Source organism: Canis lupus, chromosome 24 (assembly GCF_003254725.2).
Source record: "Canis lupus dingo isolate Sandy chromosome 24, ASM325472v2, whole genome shotgun sequence".
NCBI lineage: Eukaryota > Metazoa > Chordata > Mammalia > Carnivora > Canidae > Canis > Canis lupus.
In genome coordinates, this window is record NC_064266.1 from 18519826 (window position 1) to 18542050 (window position 22225).

The 22225-nt window shown below is 43.5% G+C and overlaps 1 protein-coding gene across 4 annotated transcripts in view; it reads right to left on the minus strand.

The window, feature by feature from the left end:
• Positions 1 to 20710, minus strand: part of PTPRA (protein tyrosine phosphatase receptor type A) — a 171157-nt gene extending 150447 nt beyond the window's left edge. Inside the window, exon 1 of one of the 4 annotated variants that reach the window (XM_025469497.3) lies at positions 20466 to 20702. The gene's annotated coding sequence lies outside the window, so the exon portion shown is untranslated. Of the gene's footprint in view, positions 1 to 20465 lie in introns of all 4 variants that reach the window. The other 3 variants (XM_025469495.3, XM_025469496.3, XM_025469498.3) reach the window with 3 other exon arrangements.
• Between the last annotated feature and the right edge of the window lie 1515 nt (positions 20711 to 22225).

Below are 22225 nucleotides of genomic sequence, written 5' to 3' on the forward strand. Positions count from 1 at the left end.
TTTGCTCAGTGAGGGGCCTGCTTCTCCCTCTCCCTCTGCCTGCTGCTCCCCCTGCTTGTGTGCTCTCTCTCTCCCCCTGTCAAATAAATAAATAAAATCTTTAAAAAAAAAAAGTGTAAGATTTATACCTAGATCAGACATAGAGCAGTCAGTCACATAATGCTGACTGGAAGAGGAGAGCCTCATATAAGAAATTATAATGCCAGATAAAGGAGGGAGATGGGCAGTCAAGCCAAAGGCGAAGGATCTGAAGGAGAACAGCACAGTGGGCACAGGAGAAAGGTAAGATTAAAAGACTAAAAGGGGATGAACTGCCAAAGCACAGTCTGATAAGGAGTTTGGATTTTACCCAGAAGATTTTAAGCTGGAGAGTGCTGTGATTAGATAAGGAAGTCAAAAAGAGTACTCTTGGTAGCAATGTGATAAATGACCTGCAACAAGGAAACAATAACGAGTAGACATCTAGGGAACCTGCAGCAGTCCTCTAAGTGAGAAAAAACCTGAGCTAAGAGACAAAAGAGATGGAGGAAATTAGGCAAATATGCGAAAAACTGAAGGTAAAACAGGAATGCATCACTAATGAGATGAACACAATCATCCAAGTTTCTGGTCTGGGTTACTGGGTTGTGCCACTCATCAAAATAGAGAATATAAAAATAACACATTTAAAGGGAAGATGAAGAGATACCTAGGTGGCTCAGCAGTTGAGTACCTGCCTTCGGCACAGGGCGTGATCCTGGAGTCCCGGGATCGTCCCACATCAGGCTCCCTACATGGAGCCTGCTTCTCTCTCTGCCTATGACTCTGCCTCTCTCTCTCTCTGTGTCTCTCATGAATAAATAAATAAAATCTTTAAATAAATAAATAAATAAATAAATAAATAAATAAATAAATAAATAAATAAATAAAATAAATAAATAAATAAATAAATGGAAGATGAGGGCAATTCTGAGCCTGCTGGTGCCTAGGAAACAGTCCAACAGAGACAGCCAGTAGATTGTTGGGTATCATCCAGTCTGTGCTGAGGACAAATTTTCTAATTAGCAAGGAGCTGGAAGCTGAAACCATGGGCATAGGCATGTGCTTCCAGGAAGATTATGTAGGATAAAACACAAGAGGGCAGAGGATGAAAATACCTGGTAAGTCCAAGAATGATCAGAGAAGAGGGGCCTAAAGGGAACTGAGCAACAGAGGTAGAAAAAACCAGGACAGTGTGTCAGAACTCCCAGAAAGACAGTTCAGAGAGTAAATGTACAGTTTATAACATTTATGGAGCTCTTCCCTTTCCCATCCCTTCTGTATTTCCCTGATTCCTCCTTAGTTAGGTAAATGACATTATGACTCTAGAAGAAAAAGATATGAACAACAAAGAAGTATATCAAACACACAATACTAACACTTTTGGTTAAGTTTGGATATGTCATTTTTACATGTAAGTAATTCAGATTCAGCTAATGAAAAGCACTGGAAGTCTTAGAGTGTGCTTTACTAAATGTATAAGTTTAATTTCTCAGTACTATTCAAGTGCTTAAGGAGATTCTGCTTGTTAAGGTGGTAAACTCTGAACTATCAGGATTGATTGTGGTTGACAAAATATATAAGCGTTTTTAAACATCTAAGGAAATTGGGCAGCCCGGGTGGTGCGGTTTAGCGCCGCCTTCAGCCCAGGGCGTGATCCTGGGGACCTGGGATTGAGTCCCATGTCGGGCTCCCTGCATGGAGCCTGCTTCCCCCTCTGCCTGTGTCTCTGCCTCTCTCTCTGTCTCTCATGAATAAATAAATTTTTAAAAATATTTTAAAAATAAATAAAAATAAACATCTAAGGAAATTTAATTTACTAGCAAAGGAATATGGAGGAATTTAATCTGTTAAATTTGAATTAACATTAATTAAAGAGTGAGTACAAGTTATTGCTCTTATTTCCTTTTTTTTTTTTTTTTAAAGATTTTATTTATTTATTCATGAGAGACACAGAGAGGCAGAGGCATAGAGGGAGAAGCAGGCTCCCTGCAGAGAGCCCAATATGGGACTCGATCTCCAGACTTGGGATCAAGACCTGAGCCAAAGACAGACTCTCAACCACTGAGCCACCCAGGCGTCCCATATTGCTCTTATTTCCATATAAAAATTACAATGCTATGGGGCGCCTGGATGGCTCAACTGGTTAAATGTCTTATTTCAGGTCAGGTCATGATCTCGGGGTCCTGGGATGGAGCCCCACCTCAGCTCCCAGCTCAGTGTGGAGTCTGTTTGTCATTCTCCCCCTGCCCTTCCCTCCACTCATGCTCTCTCTCCCTCTCTCTCGATCCCAGGACTCCGGCATCATGACCTGAAGGCAGATACTCAACCACTGAGCCACTTAGGCGTCCCTCAAATAAATAAAATCTTAAAATTATAATACTTACAATAACAAGAGTAAAGGAAAACTAAATTTTTAATTTGGCATTTAAATAATTGAATATTAATTTAAACCCAAGTAATTTTAAGTAGTCCTTTCTGTGCACAAAAGCCCCACTCAGACATTAAAAAACACACAGATAATTTAGCTGCTATTAACCACTACTTGCTCTACAAGAGCCTTCTTCAAAGTAAAACCTTTGAAAACTAAGTACAACTGAATAAGTATTAACTGTTTAAGCAATCTCTCCCACTAACACTGGAGAAACTGAACTCCATATAACCCCTACCACCTCTCGCCCAAAGCTAAGAACAGTACATCTCAATCTGCTTTAACACCCCTTTTCATAAACATAAAACACTCATACTCTTCATTAATGTTAGCTGAAATGTCAAACTTAAATACTGGATGGGGTAGAGCACCTGAGTGGCTCAGTTAAGCACTGGACTGGGTTTCAGCTCAGCTCATGACCGCAGGGTCATAAGATTAGGCCTCATGCCAGGTAGTCACTCAGTGTGGAGTCTGCTTAAGGTTCTTTACCCCTCCCTCTCCCTCCTCAGGCACACTCTCTTGCTCACATGCGTATGAACTCTCTTTCAAATAAATAAAATCTTAAAAAGCAGGAGGGGCATCCGGGTAGCTCAGTGAGTTGAGTAGCTAGCTGACTCTTGATTTGGCTCAGGTGATGATCTTGGGGCCCTAGGATCCAACCCTCCACAGGCTCCAAGCTCAGCACAGAGTCTGAGCTTGGAGCCTGCTTAAGGATGCTCTCTCCCTCTGCACACTACAACCGCCCCCCAAGCTGGTGCACCCCCTCCCTCCCTGTAAAATAAATAAATCTTTTTTTTAATTTTTATTTATTTATGATAGTCACAGAGAGAGAGAGAGAGGCAGAGACACAGGCAGAGGGAGAAGCAGGCTCCATGCACCAGGAGCCCGATGTGGGATTCGATCCCGGGTCTCCAGGATCGCGCCCTGGGCCAAAGGCAAGCGCCAAACCGCTGCGCCACCCAGGGATCCCAATAAATCTTATTTTAAAAAAGAAATAAACACACACATTGTATGGACATGTACTATTTCTGGAAAGTTGCACAAGTTTCATAGTACCTGGGGATGCCTCTGGAAAGAGGAACCTAAAAGATGGGGAGAATTACATTTTATTGTGTATTTTTAGTACACAATAAAAATACTGGAATATTTTATTTTTTTAAAAGATTTTATTTATTTATTCATAGAGAGAGAGAGAGAGAGAGAGGGAGGCAGAGACACAGGCAGAGGGAGAAGCAGGCTCCATGCAGGGAGCCTGACATGGGACTCGATCCCTGGTCTCCATGATCACACCCCAGGCTGCAGGTGGCTCTAAACCACTGCACCACAGGGGCTGCCCAATACTGGAATATTTTAATAGGTACATGTATTAATTATTCAAATGCATACATGATTTTAAATGAAGCAAATTTTAAAAATACACTGATTTAAAAACATAAAACTAATTTTTCTTTTTAAAAAATTTTTTCAAACTTACCTCCTCTCTACCATAGACAAGCCACTACTGAAAATCATGGCCTTAGAGGTTCACAACTGCTGCCAACAGCACTACCGCTGAGTATGAACTACAAGAAGAAAAAGAATCCTCTATGACTTCTATCAACTGATAGCAAAACCCTGAGCAGGCTAGCACCTCAGATTGAGAAAAGAGAAAGACACCAGCTGAAAGTCACTGTGAATTTAGCCCCTCTTAACATGAGCAGGTTTAAGCAGGCAATAAGGAGCACTGCAGAGCAATGGTCTCACAGAGAAAGCAGGCAGAGGCACTGAATCAGGAACTGGCCTCAGTCCCTGAAAGGAGAATAAAGCATTCACATCACTGGAGACACGAAAAGGACCACCAGGAGAACAGAAGCATCCCTGTAAAAGCTCTGCCACCCCTCCCTCAGTTCCTTTTAGAAGAACAGTTGAAGTCCTGGAACTATTCCACATTGCTCTGGTAACAGTACTGCTGATACATCACTGGTGAAACACACTATCTTTATTAATGGATAGTATTAATGTATTTACAGTATTATATTAAGCCACCGGAAAAAAAATATTAAGCCACCGGTCAACCAATGTTTGAAAGCTAATTGCTGGTTAAGTTACTTCTCAATCAATGTTTGAGAATTCCTTGCACCAGTTCACAGCAATCAGATTTCAAGTTCTTCCCACACACAGCAGCTCAGTTCACCAACATCTCTCCTAAAAAGCCTGGGTTCTGGAACCCTACTAACATTTCTATTGCTTAAATCATACACCTATCTCCCTCCCCATCTCCATCCCCACTCCCCAACCCCAAACCAGTCCAGAACACCACCATTCCTGGCCAAATCTACTCTAACAATCACCAATTAGTCTTTATGTCCTGTGCAGTTCATTCTCCACAGTAATGACTAACCTTCTGACTACACATTAGCCAATCAACCCATGTGCACACCCCCAACAAATGTTCACTTATAAGTATGATAAAAGGGGATCCCTGGGTGGCGCAGCGGTTTGGCGCCTGCCTTTGGCCCAGGGCGCGATCCTGGAGACCCGGGATCGAATCCCATGTCGGGCTCCCGGTGCATGGAGCCTGCTTCTCCCTCTGCCTGTGTCTCTGCCTCTCTCGCTCTCTCTGTGTGACTATCATGAATAAATAAATAAAATCTTTAAAAAAAAAAAAAGTATGATAAAGGTACTAATACATGTGAATGTTATAAAACATTATTTTCAAATGTAATAAAATGATCCCAATAATGGTTTTTACATGGATAAGTATAATGGTAATTATAAAAAACTATTGCTATTATTAATATATTAGTATTAAACTTATTTTTTAAATATTAGTGTGACCATATAATCACGTATTTCTCACTGTGCTTGAAAAACCTCATTCCAGAGATCCCTGGGTGGCTCAGCGGTTTAGCACTTGCCTTTGGCCCAGGGCGTGATCCTGGAGTCCCTGGATCGATTCCCACATCGGGCTCCCAGCATGGAGCCTGCTTCTGTCTCCTCCTGTGTCTCTGCCTCTCTCTCTCTATCTATCTCTATCATAAATAAATAAATAAATCTTTAAAAAGAAAAAAAGAAAAACCTCATTCCAATACTTTGTGACAGAGCAATCTATAAGTTGGTCTCAAGTCAATACTTGGTTTTAATGGCTATCATAGCCAAAGAGAAACATGGGATCAAAAAGAAAAGAATACTGGATGCCTGGGTGGCTCAGTGGTTGAGTGTCTGCCTTTGGCTCAGGGCTTTGGCTCAGGGCGTGATCCTGGGGTTTTGGGATCCAGTCCCGCATCAGGCTCCCTGGGGGTAGTCTGCTTCTCCCTCTGCTTATGTCTCTGCCTCTCTCTCTCATGAAAAAGGAAAGGAAAAAGGAAAAAGAAAGAAAACAAACACTTATGGCAGTGCTTACTAAATCATGGTATTTATTTTCCAACCCCAACCATTTCATAAACATTTTTCCTTTAAATCTGACTAGCAAATGTCCATCTTCCCCGATGCAATTATTCTTGAAAACTAATCAGAAGATTAGAAATCCATTTCTAACAAATGGATTTGAAACCCACTAAAACTATTGGGAGTATTTTCTAACTTTTTACTATGGGAAATTTAAAACATACACAAAAGAAGTGCAAGCTCTATAATAAGTTTTTTTTTTAAGATTTTATTTATTCATGAGAGACAGAGAGACAGACAGGCAGAGTCAAGGCAGAGGGAAAAGCAGGCTCTCCTTGGGGAGCCTGCTGCAGGACTTGATCCCAGGACTCTGGAGTCACGACCAGAGCCAAAGGGACATGCTCAACCTCTGAGCCACCCAGGTGCCACTATAATAAATTCTTTTATGTCTTTTAACCAGCTTCAATAACTATCAATAAATGGTAAAGTATTCAAATATTTATGGTAAAGTAATAAGTTAAAGTTTGGTAGGGGGATCCCTGGGTGGCTCAGCAGTTTCGCACCTGCCTTTGGCCCAGGGCACGATCCTGGAGTCCCGGGATCGAGTCCTGCATCAGGCTCCTGGCATGGAGCCTGCTTCTCCCTCTGCCTGTGTCTCTGCCTCTCTCTCTCTCTCTCTCTCTCTCTCTCTCTCTGTCTATCATAAATAAATAAAAATAAATCTTTAAAATAAATAAATAAAGTTTGGTAAACGTCCAAATACAATGAATTTTTTTTCAGAAAGATACTTCTGTATTTATCCCTAAGAGAAAGGAATCTTTCCTTTTATTTTTTTTAAACGTTTTATTTATTTATTCATGACAGACACACAGAGAGGCAGAGACACAGGCAGAGGGAGAAGCAGGCTCCATGCAGGGAGCCCGATGTGGGACTCGATCCTGAGTCTCCAGGATCACGCCCTGGGCCACCGGGGCTGCCCCAGAATCTTTCCTTTTAATAGAATACCATTATCATACTTTAAAATAACTAAAACAATTGTTTAAAAATCATCTAATATACAATGATATTCAAATTATTCCCAATGGTTTCATAAACATCTTTTTAAAATTTTACTTAAGGGGCAGTCCCGATGGCTTAGCGGTTTAGCACCGCCTTCAGCCCAGGGTGTGATCCTGGAGGCCCTGAATCAAGTCCCATATCAAGCTCCCTGCATGGAGCCTGCTTCTCCCTCTGCCTGTGTCTCTGCCTCTCTCTTTCTCTCTCTGTTTCTAATAAATAAATAAAATCTTTAAAAAAAATAAAAGAAAAAATAAAATAAAATAAAATAAAATAAAATAAAATAAAATAAAATAAAATAAAATAAAATAAAATTTTACTTAAGGAATCTCTACATCCCATGTGGGGCTCAAGCTCACAATCCCAAGATCAAGATTCAGACACTTTTCCAACTGAGCCAGCCAGGTGCCCCTCATAAATATATTTTTATTGTTGGTCTGTATGAAACAGGATCTAAACAAGGTCAACACATTAATCATATTGAAATAGTATGTCTCGGGGATCCCTGGGTGGCTCAGCGGTTTGGCGCCTGCCTTTGGCCCAGGGCGCTATCCTGGAGACCTGGGATCGAGTCCCACATTGGGCTCCCGGCATGGAGTCTGCTTCTCCCTCTGCCTGTGTCTCTGCGCCCCTCTCTCTCTCTCTCTCTCTCTCTCTCTATCGTAAATAATAAATAAATTTTTTTAAAAAGGATTTAAAAAATGAAATAGTATGTCTCTAGTCTTTTCTAATCTGTAATAATTTATCTGGGGTTTTTTGCATTTATTTGAAGTAACTGGGTTCTTCTACAGAATTTCCCATATTATGATATTCTTTTTTTTTTTTTTTTTTTTTTTTTTTTTTAAGATTTTATGTATTCATGAGAGACACAGGCAGAGGGAGAAGCAGGCTCCATGCAGGGAGCCCAACATGGGACTCAATCCCAGGTCCCCAGGCTCAGGCCCTAGGTTGAAGGCAGATGCTCAACCGCTGAGCCACCCGGGCTGCCCCATATTATGATATTCTTTTTTTTTTTTATGATATTCTAATCACATTCTGTGAACTCATAGTTAGATCTAGAAGTTAAGAGTCTGGCTTGATGGGTGCCTGGGTGGCTCAAGTCAGTTTAAGTGTCTGCCTTCACCTCAGGTCATGATCTCAGGGTCCTGAGGTCCTGGGATTGAGCCCCACGATGGGCTCCATGCTTAGCAAGGAGCCTGCTTCTCCCCATTCCTCTGCTCTCTCAAATAAATGTATTTTTAAAATAAAATTTTTTAAAAAGTTTAATTTTGTAGGAGGGAGAGTATTTCATGAATGGTATTATATTTTTTCCTATTGTACCACACAAGAGGAACAAAAGGTTTACTGGTATCCATTATGAAGATGATATAATTGATCAGAAGATTGTCAGTCCTATCCTTCTATTATTATAAAATTCCCTAATGGCTTTAACAACCAATGATGATCAATCTCTAGGTCTTTTATTTCATTAGATCACCTGGAAATTTTTTAGAAACACATTTGGAGATTTTTATCAGGTAACAAACTTATGTTTCCAAGTTTTTCATTTGTAAAATTATGAGAGTTTTTATAGGTGTAACAAAATAACAATGAGATCATGAGTCATCAGGGAAATGCAAATCAAAACCACAATGAGATACCACTTCACACCCACTAAGATAGCTATAATCAAAAAGACAGAGGGGGTGCTTAGCTGGCCTAGTCGGTGGAGCATGCAATTCTTGATCCTAGGGTGTGGAAGAGAGAGAGAGAGAGACAGACAGACAGACAGAAAGAGAGAGAGAGAGAGAGAGAAAAGAGAAATGAAAAGAAAGAAGAAAAGAAAAGAAAAGAGAAGAAAAGAGAAGAAAGAAAAGAAAAGAAAAGAAAAGAAAAGAAAAGAAAAGAAAAGAAAAGAAAAGAAAAGAAAAGAAAAGAACAAATGTTGGTGAGGACATGGAGAAACTGGAACCCTTGTGCATTGCTGCTGGAAACCGTAAAATGGTGTAGCTGCTTTAGAAAACAGTTTTGGCAGCTCCTCTAAAAGTTAAACAGTATTACCACTTAATCCAGCAATTCCACTCCTAGGTATATACCCAAAAGAAATGAAAACATGTTCACACAGAAACTTATACATGTTCATGACAGCATTATTCATAATAGACAAAAAATGGAAACAACTCAAATGTTCACTGATTAATGGATAACAAAATGTGGTATACTCATACAGTGGAATGGAATGGAATGGAATGGAATGGAATGGAATGGAATGGATTATTTAGCTACAAAAAGCAATAAGTACTGATAGATGCTACAACATGGATGAATCCCAAAAACATTATGCCACATGCCATATGACTCCATTTACATGATGCCTCCAGACCAGGCACATCCATAGAGACAGAAGATAACTGACTCCCAGAAGCTAGGGGAAAGGCTGAATGGGGAACGAAGCTACTGGGTACAGAACTTCTTCTTGGAATAATGAAAACCTTCTGAAATTAGATGGTGGTGATGACTGCACAACTTCAAGAATATATTAAAAACCACTGAACTTGGGACACCTGGGTGGCTCAGCAGTTGAGCATCTGCCTTTGGCTCGGGGAGTGATCCCAGAGTGCCAGGATCGAGTCCCGTGTCGGGCTTCCTGCATGGAGCCTGCTTCTTCCTCTGCCTGTGTCTCTGCCTCTCTCTCTCAGTCTCTGTCTCAAATAAATAAAATCTTTAGGGGATCCCTGGGTGGCGCAGCGGTTTAGCACCTGCCTTTGGCCCAGGGCGCGATCCTGGAGACCCGGGATCGAATCCCACGTCGGGCTCCCGGTGCATGGAGCCTGCTTCTCCCTCGGCCTATGTCTCTGCCTCTCTCTCTCTCTCTCTCTGTGACTATCATAAATAAATAAAAATTAAAAAATAAATAAATAAATAAAAATAAAATCTTTAGAAACCACTGAACTTGTATGTTTTATTTTTTAAGATTTTACTTATTTATTTATAAGAGACACAGGAGAAAGGCAGAAACTTAGGCAAACGGGGAAGCAGCCTCCCCATGGGGGGCCCAATGTGAGACTCAATCCCAGGACCCCAGGATCATCACCCGAGCCAAAGGCAGATGCTCAACCACTGAGCCACCCAGGTGTCCCTGAACTGTACGTTTTAAAACGGTGAATTTATTTTTTAAGATTAATTTATTCTTAATAAAGAGAGAGAGAGAGAGAGAAAGAAAGAAAAGAGATCACATGCATGAGTGGGAGGAGGGGCAGAGGGAGAGAATTTAAGCCGACTCTCCACGAAGGAGGGCAGTACTCAATCTCACAACCCTGAGATCATGACTTGAGCTGAAACCAAGAGTAAGACACTTAACTGACTGAGCCACCCAGGTAGCCCTAAAAGGGTGAATTTATGGTATGTAAATTATATTTCAATAAAGCTGTTTTTTTTTAATTACTAGGAAAGGCTATTCCATAGCACACTTCTTTGTAAGAAAAAAATTACTTTTCACTGTTTAAATAACCATTTTACTTGAAAACACAGATTAAGGATATTAATTTTTCAAATAGTATTTGCCAGGTAGCACACACAGGAAAAGTCAGCAAGTTTTTGGGAAAGAAAAATGAAAAAAAAAAAAAAAAAGGAAAAAATATCGACTCTACAAAATAGCCAAAAAAGGATAACTTGCCTCAATAATCCATTAAGTGGCAGTGAATGAATTTCATCTTTTTATTCAGTCAATGCAACTGTTCTGTCACTAGCTTACATTTAGACAATTATTCCATATAGCAATGTTATGAAGGCAGTCATTTCCTACTAAGAATATATCTTCTCGGGATCCCTGGGTGGCTCAGGAGTTGAGCGTCTGCCTTTGGCCCAGGGCTTGATCCTGGAGTCCCAGGACAGGGTCCTGCATCAGGCTCCCTGCATGGAGCCTGCTTCTCCCTCTGCCTGTGTCTCTGAGCGCCTCTCTCTCTCTCTCTCTCTCTCTGTCTTATGAATAAATAAATAAAATCTTTTAAAAATAAATAAAATAAATTTAAAAAGAAAAAAAGAGGGATCCCTGGTTGGCTCAGTGGTTTGGCGCCTGCCTTTGGCTCAGGGCGCGATCCTGGAGTCCCGGGATCAAGTCCCACATCTGGCCCCTGCATGGAACCTGCTTCTCCCTCTGCCTGTGTCTCTGCCTCTCTTTCTCTTTCTCTCTCTATCATGAATAAATAAATAAAATCTTTAAAAAGAAAAAAGAAAAAGAAAAAAAGAAAACATCTTCTCCAGTACAATCTTCCTCCAGTAGCTCACAAAAGATGTGACTTTGGGGAGATTTAATTATTAAAAGAGGGGCAGCCCTGGTGGCGCAGCGGTTTGGCGCCGCCTGCAGCCTGGGGCGTGATCCTGGAGACCCGGGATCGAGTCCCACATCAGGCTCCCTGCATGGAGCCTGCTTCTCCCTCTGCCTGTGTCTCTGCCTCTCTCTCTCTGTGTCTATGAGTAAATAAATAAAATCTTTAAAAAAAAAAAAATTATTAAAAGAAAATCTAGCAAATACTAAGACATGATAGAAGCTTCTATACTTTTATAACTACATATGTAGCAAACCTACCACACTGTAAAATTTGTCTCAATATTGTTCAAATCTTCACAACATTTTCCATTCATTGTATGAGTATTTGCTGAAAAAGGAATGCATTTTGGCTTCTTGACATAGCTTTCCGGTCTTTTTTTAAAGCAAGCCTTTTCGGGAGGTGGGGTACAACAGGAAGAACCTGTCAATGTTATGTGCTTTTTTGTCTTTCATAAGAACAACAAATATATACTTTAATCACTAGGTTAGTAAAATTGTTAAAGAATCGCATAGAACAGCCTATGACTAAACATCATTGGAAGAGAAAAATGCAGAGGTTCTCTTTAAGCTCTGTATGCTTAGTTTTCAAGGGTCTTGGTACTAATGACAGCCTTGTATATTATTATTTTATATCTCAATGTTCTACAAACTCTTAAAACAAGATTCCTATTAAGGACAGAGGATGTGGGCAACCCTGGTGGCTTAGCGGTTTAGCGCCGCTTGCAGCCCGGGGTGTGATCCTGGAGACCCGGGATTGAGTCCCACGTCAGGCTCCCTGCATGGAGCCTGCTTCTCCCTCTGCCTGTGTCTCTGCCTCTCTCTCTCTCTCCCTCTGTGTGTGTGTGTGTCTATGAATAAATAAATAAAATATTTTTTTAAATAAAATCTTTAAAAAAATGACAGAGGATATGAATCCATATTTCAAGGAGGCTTCCAGGGGTGTATGAGTGACTCAGTCAGTTAAGTGCCTGCCTTCGGCTCAGGTTATGATCTCAGGGACCTGGGACAGAGCCCTACATTGGGCTTCTTGCTCAGGAGGGGAGTCTGCTTGTCCCTCTCCCGCCGTCCCTCACTCCAGCGAAGGGAAGGGGAAGGGGAAGGGGAAGGGGAAGGGGAAGGGGAAGGGGAAGGGGAAGGGAGGCTTTAAAAAAAAAAAAAAGGTCCTGGGATAGAGCCCTACTCTGGGCTCCTTGCTCAGCAGGGGAGTCGGCTTGTCCTCTCCCACTGTCCTTCACTCCAGCTAATGCACTCTCTCAATAAATAAATAAATAAAATCCTTTTTTTTTTTTAAAGATTTTATTTATTTATTCATGAGAGACACACACACACACAGAGGCAGACACGCCGGGCTGCCCTAAAATCTTAAAAAAAAAGAAAAAAAAAGGCTTCCTGATACTTTCTAATGTAATAAAAGCTGACTTATTTAATCTGATTTAACAGCTCAGGGATCCCTGGGTGGCGCAGCGGTTTGGCGCCTGCCTTTGGCCCAGGGCGCAATCCTGGAGACCCGGGATCGAATCCCACATCGGGCTCCCGGTGCATGGAGCCTGCTTCTCCCTCTGCCTATGTCTCTGCCTCTCTCTCTTTCTCTCTGTGTGACTATCATAAATAAAAAAAAATAAAAATAAAAAAATAACAGCTCAGCAACAGTTTGTAATAGGAGTTGAACAAGGGTCAACTCTGCCATTGTTTGTGCTTACATTATTAGTATTTTCTTCAATCACTGGTTTATTTGCAGAAATTGTTTTAAGCAGGCCCCTGGGTGACTCAGTGCTTGAGCATCTACCTTTGGCTCAGCTTGTGATGCCGGGTCCTGGAATCGAGTCCCACATCAGGCTCCCCACAGGGAGCCTGCTTCTCTCTCTGCCTATGTCTTTGCCTCTTTCTCTCTCTCATGAATAAATATATAAAATCTTTTTTAAAAATTGTTTTAAGCCACTTGTCCATTTTGTGAAGGTTTAATAAAAAATATGTATAAACTGTTATTAATGTTTACACTAAATGGAAATTATTAATGAATACACTAAAAGGAAATGCATGATTATGGCTCTGCTTGCTCACCGCAGAACTCCTTTCTCTTCCTTCAGGACACCCAAAGTTCTATAGCTAACACAGGAACACTGACTTACAGACCCAAGAAGATGCCGGTAACAATCCCTGAATTTAATTTTTACCATTTTTTAGATAAAAATAATAAAAGCTCTAAAATTGTCTTCCAGCATCCCAGCGAGTCATCTTATCTACCTCACTTTGAAAATTACTGCACTAGTTTGAAGGCAACAGTGAACTTTTTAAAACTGCAAATCAGATCAGTTCACTCTCCTCCTTATCATCCTATAATGGCTTAGTTCTGCCTTCAGGATAAAGTCCAAAATCCTCGCATGTTATATAGGGCCCTCAACTCTGGCTCCTGCCTCTCTCTAGTCAAGTGGTTCTCAACCACTGCATATGGGTATCACCTGGGAACTTAAAAATATTTATACATTCTCAGGTCCCACCCTAGACCAATTAAATCAAAATACCTGGGGGTAGGGTATTTGCATCCTTGATTTTTTAAGTTCCCCAGGTGAATCTAAAGTACAGCCAGTATGAAGAGCTACCCCTCTTACCAAAGTTTCAATTAGACCTTGTTACTCCAAGTGTGATCCACCCACCAGCAGCATCTGCCTCATTAGGGAGCTGGTTAGTAATGCAGAATCCCAAGTCCCACCCTAGACATAATGAATCAGGACTTGGCATCTTAACAAGGTCCCCAGATGGTTATGTGAACATTCAAGTTAGAGAAGCAATGCCCTAAGGTACCAAACCCCTTCCCAGCTCAGGGCCTTTTAATAAGTACTAACATTGAACTTCTCTGACATTAGCCCACAAGTGGGAAAGGACAGACATCACATCCACGTTCTTCTGGGATATCCCAACTCCAGGCACAATGTCTAGTATTTTCAGTTGAACAGCATCTAGTCTTCTATTTCATACCAGTATGATCTTATCCTAAATTTCCACAATATTTCTGACCTATTAATCATGTCTTTCCTCAAAAAACAAGTTGCCTTTAGGTACATAACTCTTGGATACATATCATAGCACTCTATTTCAAATTCTAAATAAACTACTGGTCTCTTTTTCTAGAGAAATGTAAATTAAGCCTAATTCAAAATACCATTACATTTTGAGTGAATTAATAAAATCAAATATTAGGTTTTGTTTGTAATAGTATTGGCTGGACTGGCAGGAAACAGGGCCACATAAATTTTTATGGTGTTATAATTTAGTTCAACCTTTCCAGATAGCAATTTGGCACTGAAACTGTAACCCGACTCAAGTGAACCCATTTTAGGAGCAAGACTCCAAGAAAATAATCCAGAAGTAGTATTTAAGCAAAGGTGTTCAAAAGTACCATTTGTTGGGTGCCTAGCTGGCTCAGTCAGAGCGTGCAACTCTTGATCTTGGGGTTGTGAATTCGCCCCCCACGCTGGTTGCAGAAATCACTTAAAAATAAAATCTTCTTTTTAAAGCCTTTTTTAATTTAATTATTATTTCTTTCAAGGTGAGGCAGGTACAGAGGAAGAGGAAGAGAATCAAGCAGCTTCCAGGCTCAGCATGTGAGCCTGACAAGGAGTTCAATCCCCTGACCCATAGAATCATGACCTAACCCAAAACCAAGATTATTTTAAGATTTCAAGGGGGCGGGGGGGGGGGGGGGGGGGGGAGGGCATCCAAAAGGCTCAGTGGGTTAAGTGCCCTACTCTTGGTTTTGGCTCAGGTGGTAATCTCATGAGTTGGGAGGTGGAGCCTGCTTAAGATTCTCTCCCCTTCTCCCTACCCACCCCTCCGCCTGCTCACACCAGTACACTTACACTCTCAAATCTTTTTAAAAAGTATAATTGTAAAAAGGATAAAGTAAAGGAAAAAATTTAAAAGATTGCACAAACTAGTTATCAATGCATAGTTTACTATTCTGTGATTTAAATTAGATACATAGGGCAGCCCCAGTGGCACAGCGGTTTGGCGCTGCCTGCAGCCTGGGGTGTGATCCTGGAGACCCGGGATCGAGTCCCATGTCGGGCTCCCTGCATGGAGCCTGCTTCTCCCTCTGCCTGTGTCTCTGCCTCTCAGTCTCTCTCTCTCTCTGAATAAAAATAAATAAATCTTAAAAAAAATAAATAAAAATAAATAAATCTTTAAAAAAAAAAGATTTAAAAAAATAAATTAGATACATAGATAAGTATGAAATATTTTATGCCATTCAAAAATACAACAATCAGGGCAGCCCGGGTGGCTCAGCGGTTTAGCGCTGCCTTCAGCCCAGGGTGTGATCCTGGAGACCTGGGATCGAGTCCCACGTCAGGCTCTCTGCATGGAGCCTGCTTCTCCCTCCCTCTGCCTATGTCTCTGCCTCTCTTTCTCTCTGTGTCTCTCATAAATAAAATAAAATAAAAAAATAAAATAAAATAAAATAAAATAAAATAAAATAAAATAAAATAAAATAAATACAACAATCATATTCTGTATGCACTGACTACAAGTATTAAAAAAAAAAAAAAAAAGCCATGCCTAAATAATGACCCAAATGAATGTGAACTTAAAGTCAATATAGGGGCACCTGGCTGGCTTAGTTGGTAGAACATGTGACTCTCAATCTTAAGGTCTACGAGTTCAAGCCCCATGTTGGGTGCGGAGCCTACTTAAAAATAAATACGTATATACATACAATTTGGCCAGGGGGACAGGCTGGCTAAATAGGTGATGGGGATTAAAGAGTGTGCCTGTCATGAGGAGCACCAAGTGATGTATGGAAATGTTGAATCACTATATCATATGCTTAAAACTAATATAACACTATAAATTAACTGGAATTAAAATTAAAACAAAAAATAAAGCAAATACAGTTTCACACTTAACAAATTCTCTTTTCTATAGAGAATATATATACAAACGTGTATATATATACATATATATTTTTAAGTGAACTCAACACACAATGTGGGGCTTGACCTCAGGACCCCAAGATCAAGAGTTGCATGCTCTACTGAGTGAGCCAGCCAGGTGTCCCTATAAAGAATATATTAAAACAAATTTTGGCACACCCAAGTGGTTCCACGGGTTAGGTACCCAACTCTTGGTTTCAGCTCAGGTCATGATCTCAGGGTTGGGAGATCGAGGCCCACATCAGGCTCTACTCTCAGCATGGAGTCTCCCTGAGATTCTCTCTTTCCCTCTCTTCCCCTCCCTCTCCTGCTCAGGCACCCCTGCTCGTTCACATTCTCTCAAGCTCTCACTCTAAGATAAAGAAGTAAATCTTTTTAATAATAAATAAGTAAAAACACATCTTATTATTGGGTTATTTATGGATTTGCTGTTCAGTTTGGTTTTTTTTTTTTTTAAGATTTTATTTATTCATGAGAAACAGAGAGAGAGGCAGAGACATAGGCAGAGGGAGAAGCAGGCTCCTCACAGAGAGCCAGATGCGGGACTCGATCCCAAGACCTGGGATCATGCCCTGAGCCAAAGGCAAATGCTCAATGGCTGAGCCACACAGGTGTCCCTGCTATTCAGTTTAATAAGTGTTACACAGTCTATTTTTGTTGTACTCAAGCTCACTAAAAAGTCATTTCTTCAGCTTTGGTATTTAGGAACATTAGTTATTGCACTAGAAGTAAAAAGACAAGATTCTGTATTTGGCCAGCTTCCTGCTTATAACTCAAATTCAAACTTCACCTGCATCTCACTTTTTCCACATGACCATGAAGAAAAATAATGCAACAATGTTTACAAATCAACTGAGTGCCTCCAATGAAAGGAACTGAGCAAATACAAATATCAGAACTGCTTGAAAAACAACCACCACCCACACTGACAAGTCACAAAAGTCATTTATCCTCCTGAACCTCAATGTCTCCCTCTGTAAACTGAAAGAAATCAGTTAAAATCACATGGGGGGAGATTAGTTGAGGGAAAAGTAGGTATAGATATATGAAAAAGCATCCCAGGGGATCCTGATGTACACTCTGATGAAGATCTACTAAGTCTCGTTCACATTTTGGGAGGAGAATGATTTAGTACAAACACCTTGAAGCAGTGGTGATTTGGATATAGGTCTAAAAATTTTAAATGGGCATATATCCTCTGACCCAGTAATTCCATTTCTAGAAATACATTGTTCAGATAACCTTACATATGAGCTCCTTACAAACTACTATGTACAAAAACATTCATTATAACACTGTAATAGAAAAATCTGGAAAATTAAATGTTGTTTAACTTAAAGACTAGTTACAGATTATGATGCAGCCACACAATGAAGAGCAAAAAATGTCAACAGAAAGAATGAACAGCTTTATACCTACCAATACGGAATGATTTCCTAAATACATTAAGGAAAAAGGTGTGACTGGTATGTACCATGAGGGGAAGAATACGAATAGGTACACACGTTTATAAAAGTACAGTGTCTATGTAAAGCCATAGAAACTGGAAAGCCCAGTCATCTCTGAAGAGGTTAAGATAGGAGGGAGACAGTATATTCCCTTTTATACTGCTGGGGTGTTTTTTTTGTTTTGTTTTGTTTTTTCCTCTTTTCTGCTGGAGTGTTTCATCACATTTATTTATCTTTTCCTGAAACTGAGGATTCTCTCTAGCCCTCCCTGGGTCTAAGAGGCTATAACTCCACCTCTGTGGGGCCTGAGCATTGCCTCCAAATTGAGGGGCATCAGCTTCTGGCCCCACACTGACCCTAAATGACCTTTCCAAAGCCCAGCCAGTCGAGGTCCCTAACCATCTTTAAAATCCTTCAGTGGCTCGGGCAGCCCGGGTGGCTCAGCGGTTTAGCACCGCCTTCAGCCCAGGGCATGATCCTGGAGACCGGGGATCGAGTCCCACAACAGGCTCCCTGCCGTCACTGCCTCTCCCCCCACCCCCGTGTCTCTCATGAATAAATAAAATCTTAAAAAAAAAAAAAAATCCTTCAGTGGCTCTCCACTGCCCAAACTCAAAAACAGCACAGAGAGCCCTGCAAGCTCACTCTAATCTCATCTCCCTTCCTTCTCCCCTCTACCCAACTCAGTTGTTTTAACCTCTGCTCCCCAAGGACAGTGGACTCTTTCCACCTCCAAGCCCTCACATGATGCTTCTTCTTTCCTACAATCTGTCCACAACACACAAACTCAGTACGCATCCTTTGTGACCCAAAGGTCCCCTCCCAGGAAAGGAATGCTCTCTATACAGCCTGGCAGATGTTCTGGAACTAGACTGCCAAGATTCAAATCCTGACTATTCCCTCATGTGCCCTTTATATGGCCTCAGTTTCCACCTTGCCAAATAGGAATAAGCCCCTAATCGACCACTGAAATGATTAAATAAGATAATTCATGGAATGAATTTATTACACAGTCTCTCACAAGGCAAATAAAAGACAACAGTTATTATCATTACTACATTCTCATAGCACCTGTGAGGTTTTTGTATCCACCTGTCCTGAGAGCTCCTAAAAAGTAAAGATTTGACTTCTTTGCTTCTATTTTGTATTCCAAGCTCTTTACCTGGCAAATAGAAGGCACATGAACACCTTTACTTAAGTCAGCTGATTGGCTTTTCTGGTTCTGAATTTCATCCAGATGGTAAGTAAGTGACTAAAAGGTACCCACCCAGCGAATTGCCTCCTGGATCCCACATGCCTTGGAATACACATAGTAGCCAGGCCACCTGGGGCAGGCAGAGGTGAAAAGAGATCATGGGGCTTTGAGGCTTTCAGAGACAGTCAAGCAGATTGGAAACCAGTGGGATATGAGATCTGCCAGTTCCTGCCTGCTGACTACTTATGGCGACTGGATGAGAACAGACACAAGAGATGGGCAATCTGAGATACTAAATATCCTAGATGTGCCATACACTCCAAGTAGGCCTTTGGGAAACACTCAGGAAAAGATTCTCTCAGCAAGTGGGTACCTGGAAGTAAACAGAGACGAGACATATGGGGAAAGAGCTGGAATGGGACCTACAAGACAATTGAGAAGAAGAATCGTCTTGGCATGGGGGATGGAAAGGTAAACATGACACAGCTCCTGGCCTCAAGAAGCTTCTCAAATCAGAAGATCTTTAAAGACAGAGGCAGAGCTTGGCAGATTAAAGAAGGGGGAAGAAAGAGGATCACACAAGCACATCCAAACATGTGAGGAGGCAGTCAAGCAGCTCCAAAGGGCTAGGAAAGAGGGAAAGGAAAATCGAAAAACTAAGCTATGAGTAAATAGAGGCAAGACCGTCCAGGGCCTTGTATGACTTGATAAGACATTTTGGGCTTCATTCATCCCATGGGAAAAGGAGAGCGAGGAGTTTTTAAGTAAACAAGTGACAGCATCAGATCCGTGTTTTTTTGCAGGAGTGGCCAGGCAGGAAGATGTTCGCCCATCTTCCACCCTCAGCTCTCTCTTCGCCCACCATCTTCTGGTTCTAGGCTGCCTTAAACAGCAAGCAGGTGGCAAATGAAGACATCTCCTGGGAGATGCGACTGGTTCTAGAGCACAAATCCCTACCCTGGGTACAGGTTTCTGAAGGCATTTTACCCGCCGAGGGAGGTTTTGAACATTCCTCTTTTCCAATCTTACAAACATCATCACTGATCTCGGGGGGGGGGGGTACCTCAGCTCTGCCATTATTATTTTCATCTTCAAGAAATACAATCAAGAACTAATTTAAAATTAAAACACACGTTATTCTTTATTTACCAAAAGTAAAAAAAAAAAAAAAAAAAAAAAAAGAAGGGGAATCCGCATTCCCGACTGGCTCATTTTGAATTCTGGGCAGCTCTGACCCCCTATTTCCCTTCTTAAGCAGCCTCGACAGTTGGGAGTGGGCGGAAAAGAAAGGGGCCTGGGCCAGAGGCCAGGGGGGTTAAGGCAAAGAAAAGTTAGTCTCCGCAAGAGCAAATTTTCTCATGCCAGGAGTCTTCGCCTTTCTTCCCATTACATGGACCGGCGCAAATTCTGTCTTCACTGTTCCAAGTTTCTCCCTTCAGAATGAACTACGGCAGCACCCTGGCCTGGCCCCAGAAGGACGCACGCGAAGTTCTCGGGCCGTCGAGAGGGGTCGGCGCCCTGTCCCGCACGTTTCCGGGGACACCCCCCCCCCCGCACCGACAGCGCAAGGACGCGGGGTCCCACTGGAGCTGCCTGACGGGTTCTGCCGGGAACAGAGGACCTGGGGCTCCGGCCGGCGAGCCCTCCCACACGCAGCCTGGAGCCGCCCCCCCTCGCGGAGCCCACCCGGGCGGCGGCGGCCGCGAGCACTCACCGAGTCCAGCGCTGGGCGGGACCGCTGGGAACGAGGACGGCGGCTCCGCCTCGACTCCGCGGCGGCGTCTCGGCCCGCCACACGCCCTCAGGGCCGCCGCCCGGCCCGCGGCTCGGAGCTCCGCGGCGGCGGCGGCGGCCTCGCCTCCATGGCGAGGGGAAGCGGCTGAGGGGCGACTGGGCGGGCGGCGGTGATGGCGGCCGCGGCCCGGGGTCCGAACTGGCTGGCGCGCGCGCGTCTCTGTCAGCGCCGCACTCGCCGCAGCCTCGCTCCCGACCCGGCCTTGGCTGTAAGGTGGGCCCTGATTGGCGGTTCAGAGACAGGCGCTGATTGGCCCACACCGAACGGGCGTCTCCCAGCCCTAGCGGGCCCCGCCCTGCGCGCCTCCGAGCGCTCGCTTGCAAGCACGCCTGGGGTGCTGAGCTGGGTCTCACGGTCTCGACCGCTTCTGCGCGGCGTGGGAGGTGTGCGTGCACCCCGCGGCCGCCCAGACCCCGGGAGCACTGGCAGCCCGTGCACCACGCCTTCCGCCTCTTTACAGTCCCAGCCCCTTGGACGTGGGCCTTCCAGTTTACAGATGAGGAAACTGAGGCCAAATACGAATTGTGCCAATGTCTAGAAACCAAGACGGACTGCGACTCAAAAGCTATCTTTCCATCCCTCTCTCCAAATGTATTCCATTCCTACTCCCCCGCCCCTCCCCATTGCTGCAAGGTATTCAAAGGACGTAGGCTTTCTCGGCGAGAAGAACCCGCGAAGTGCCTGGAATGGACCTGGCGCCATAGATGTCGTCTTACATCAAGTCAGCTCACACCATCCCCACCCAAGCCCCAGGGAAATCACTCCCGCCTTCTAGTTGCGCGTACCGGGGCCTGCTTTGCCACCGAGCCGACTAGAAATGTGACACATGGTGTTCTGCCGTTGGGGGCGGGGGGGAGGTTCAAAGGGAGAGAGGATCCGGAGATGCGTCCCGCTGTTGCGGTCGGGGTCGGGATTGCGCGCGCGGACCCCTTCCCAGGGGTCCCTACCGCACGCGTGGTGCCCCAAAGCTATGCATACGTCTTGTCCCGCAGCTGTGGTTCCCAGGCTACGGGACTTGGGCATACGCGGCTGAAGGCCAGGGGACATGGTCGAGGTGGGTGGCGGGTGACACATTCCGCTGATTGTGGCCCCCATACAAGGGCCCTCAGACGCTCCAGGCCCCGCTCCACGGCGAGTGGTTGGGCATCTGCAGGCTGGAGACAGATTGCACAGCAGTGTGCAAGCAGAGCTTGCTGGGTGACCCTCAATTCCGGACCCCAAGTCCGCGCCGCCTGCGTTGGGTGGAGGAGCGCCCCAGGGGAAGAATCTGTGGCCAGCGGCAACTCTTCTGACAAGGGGTACCTGGGGGTACATTTTGGTGCAGAAGGAGCCCACATATCGGCAACTATTTCCTCGGGTTGGTGCCCCTATCACCTCCAGTCCCCACCACTGCCTAAGGTTGAGGCGCCAATTTAGGACTGTTTACACTCTCCCCTCTCATTTATGGGAGAAGTGACTGTATGCTGACCGGACCCAAGGCCTGGGAATACGCGCAGCGGTGGGCCGCCCTCAGGCCCTCCCAGGCAGGGAAGTTCCTTCTCCAACTACAATTGTCTCTTGCTGTCAGCAGGGCCAGAGGGGTCACGAAATGGCCAAACCCTAGGCGCTTCTGCCCAATAAACACTGTGGCGGGAAGGCCCAGAGACCACGTGCCCAGTCTCTTAGACCCCAGGGGCAGC